Consider the following 3,889-nt stretch of genomic DNA (forward strand, 5'->3'; position numbering starts at 1 on the left):
GATCTAGGGACTACATACTCGTATGTGTCATCTTAGTTTGCACCGTATTTTATCATGCCTAGTGATTCATTGAGTGTTCCTGTTTATGTGTCTATACCGGTGGGTGATTTTATTGTGGTCGATCGAGTCCATCATTCTTGTATAGTGGTGATTGGGGGTCTTGAGACTCATGTAGATTTGTTGCTTTTAGACATGGTCGATTTCGATGTTATATTGGGGATAGACTGGTTATCACTGTGCCACGCTATCTTGGACTGTCATGCTAAGATTGTGACCTTAGCTTTACCGATTATGCCTCGTTTAGAGTGAAGAAGGACTCCTGGTCATTCTACCCATAGTGTTATCTCTTATGTGAAAGCTCGGTGCATGGTCGAGAAGGGGTGTTTGGCCTATTTGGCATATGTTCGTGATTCTAGTGCTGAGGTTCCCTCTATTGATTCTGTGCCCATTGTTCGTGAGTTTCCTGAGGTATTCCCTTCAGACTTGCCGGGTATGCCATCTGACAGGGATATTGATTTTTGCTTTGATTTGGCTCTAGGCACTCAGCACATTTCGATCCCGCCGTATCGTATGGCCTCGCCTGAGTTGAAAGAGTTGAAGGAACAGTTGCAAGACTTGCTTCAGAAAGGTTTCATTAGACCCAGTGTTTCACCTTGGAGTGCGCCGGTGTTGTTTGTTAAGAAGAAGGATGGGTCGATGAGAATGTATATTGATTACCGGCAGTTGAACAAGGTTACGATCAAGAATAAGTATCCATTGCCGAGGATTGATGATTTGTTTGATCAGCTTCAGGGTGCCAATGTATTTTCAAAGATTGACTTGAGATCTGGCTACTATCAGCTGAGGATTAGGGCATCCGATGTCCCTAAGACAGCTTTCCGCACTCGGTACGTGCATTATGAGTTCTTGGTTATGTCATTCGGGTTGACAAATGCCCCAAAAGCTTTCATGGATTTGATGAACCGAGTGTTCAAGCCTTATTTGGATTCGTTCGTGATAGTCTTCATTAATGATATTTTGATATATTCCCGCAACCGGGAGGAGCACGAGCAACATCTCAGAGTGGTTCTTCATACTCTGAGGGATAGTCAGCTATATGCTAAGTTCTCGAAGTGTGAGTTCTGACTGAGTTCAGTTTCAGTCTTGGGTCATGTTGTATCAGCAGAGGTTATTCAGGTGGATCCGAAGAAGATTGAGGCAGTCAAGAACTGGCCTAGACCAGCATTAGCTGCAGAGATTCGGAGTTTCTTGGGATTGGCAGGCTACTATCATTGGTTCATGGAGGGGTTTTCATCTATCGCAGCCTCGATGACCAGGTTCACCCAGAAGGGTGCCCAGTTCAGATGGTCGAACGAGTGTGAGGCGAGCTTTCAGAAGCTCAAGACAGCTCTGACTACGGCACCAGTGTTGGTTTTGCCCACAGGTTCAAAGCCTTATACAGTTTATTGTGATGCTTCTCGTGTTGGGCTTGGTGCAGTGTTGATGCAGGATGGCAAGGTTATTTCCTATGCTTCGTGGCAGTTGAAGATTCATGATTAAGAACTATCTAGTTCATGATTAAGAACTATCTAGTTCATGATTTAGAGTTGGCAACCATAGTTCACGCATTGAAGATTTGGAGGCATTATCTGTATGGCGTGGCATGTGAGGTGTTTATGGATCACAAGAGTCTTCAGTATTTGTTCAAGCAAAAGGAGTTGAATTTGAGGCATAAGAGGTGGTTGGAGTTGTTGAAAGATTATGATATCACTATCTTATATCACCCGGGAAAGGCCAATGTGGTGGCTGATGCCTTGAGTAGGAAGTCAACCAGTATGGGCAGTCTTGCTTATATTCCGATCGGTGAGAGACCGCTTGCCTTGGATGTTCAGGCTTTGGCCAATCAGTTCGTGAGGTTGGATGTCTCTGAGCCCAGCCATATGCTAGCTTGCATAGTCGTTCGTACTTCATTATTGGAGCGTATCCGCGAACGGCAGTATGATGATCCTCATTTGTGTGTCCTTAGAGACACGGTGCAGCACGGAGGTGCCAAGTAGGTTACCCTAGATGATTATGGAGTTTTGATATTGCAGGGTCGAGTGTGTGTGCCAAATGTAGATGGGCTTCGGGAGTTGATTTTAGAGGAGGCCCACAGCTCTCGGTGCTCTATTCATTCGGGCGGCGCAAAGATGTATCAGGATTTGTGGTAGCATTATTGGTGGCAGAGAATGAAGAAGGATATCGTAACATATGTGGCTCGTTGTTTGAATTGTCAGCAGGTCAAGTACGAGCATCAGAAGCCTGGTGGTTTATTTCAGAGGATTGAGCTTCCCGAGTGGAAGTGGGAACGGGTTACTATGGACTTCGTTACTAGACTCCCGTAGACTCGGAAGAAGTTCAACGCAGTATGGGTCATTGTTAATAGGTTGACCAAGTCAGCGCATTTTATTCCTATGGCAGTCTACTATTCATCCAAGAGGTTAGTTGAGATCTATATCTGGGAGATTGTTCGTCTTCATGGTGTGCCTGTGTCTATCATTTCGGACCAAGGTACGTAGTTTACCTCGCGTTTCTGGAGAGCAGTTCAGCAAGGGTTGGGTACTCAGGTTGAGTTGAGTACAGCATTTCATCCTCAGACGGACGGATAGTCCGAGTGGACTATCCAGATTTTTGAGGATATGCTCCGAGCCTGTGTCATCGATTTTGGAGGTTCGTGAGATAAGTTCTTGCCTTTAGCAGCGTTTGCCTACAACAACAGCTACCAGTCGAGTATCCAGATGGCTCATTATGAGGCTTTATATGGTAGGCAATGTCGATCTCCGGTTGGATGGTTTGAGCCGGGAGAGGCTCGGTTGTTGGGTACAGATCTGGTTCAGGAGGTCTTGGACAAGGTCAGGATTATTCAGGATAGGCTTCGTACAGCTCAGTCCAGGCAAAAGAGTTATGCAGATCGCAAGGTTCGAGATGTGGCTTTTATGGTCGGTGAGCGGGTATTGCTTCGAGTGTCGCCTATGAAGGGCGTGATGAGATTTGGGAAGAAGGGCACGCTTAGCCCTAGGTTCATTGGTCCGTTTGAGATTCTTGATCGAGTGGGAGAGGTGGCTTATAGACTTCATTGCCGCCGAGCTTATCAGTCGTGCATCCAGTGTTTCATGTGCCATGCTTCGAAAGTATCACAGTGATTCATCCCACGTGTTAGATTTCAGCACTGTCCAATTGGACAAGGACTTGTCTTATGAGGAAGAGCCGGTAGCCATTCTAGACGGGCAGGTTCGTTAGTTGCGGTCGAAGAGTTTTCCTTCTGTTCGTGTTCAGTGGAGAGGTCAGCCTCCTGAGGCATTGACCTTGGGAGTCCGAATCCGATATGTCGAGCCGTTATCCCCATCTTTTCCGTGACTTAGGTACTTCCTTCTTCTGTTCGTTCGAGGACGAACGATTGTTTTAGAGGTGGAGAATGTGATGACCCAAAAGGTCATCACTTGCTTTAAATCAAATTCTGTGTTCTGAGGCCTTGAAAACCTCATTTAGAGTTACCTCGATTTGCGTGCACAGTCTGGGCGTGTAGACGGAAAGCTTAAATATGAAATTTTGTGAAAATGATAAAATTTGGTTATAAATTAGTTAATTTGAAATGAGTTAATTTGACTTCGGTCAACGTTTTGGGAAAACGGACCCGGACCTGTGATTTGATGGTCCCGGAGGGTCCGTAGGAAAATAAGGGACTTGGGCATATGCCCGAAATCGAATTCCGAGGTCCTAAGCCCGAGAAATGAATTTTTAAAAGAAATTATTTTCTGAAACTGTTTAAGGAAAATTGAAATGAAACTTGCTTAGAACATGATGGTATCGGGCCAGTATTTTGGTTTCGGCGCCCAGTACATGTCTTATATATGATTTAAGATGTTTTCGT

Source organism: Nicotiana tabacum, chromosome 11 (assembly GCF_000715075.1).
Source record: "Nicotiana tabacum cultivar K326 chromosome 11, ASM71507v2, whole genome shotgun sequence".
Taxonomy (NCBI): domain Eukaryota; kingdom Viridiplantae; phylum Streptophyta; class Magnoliopsida; order Solanales; family Solanaceae; genus Nicotiana; species Nicotiana tabacum.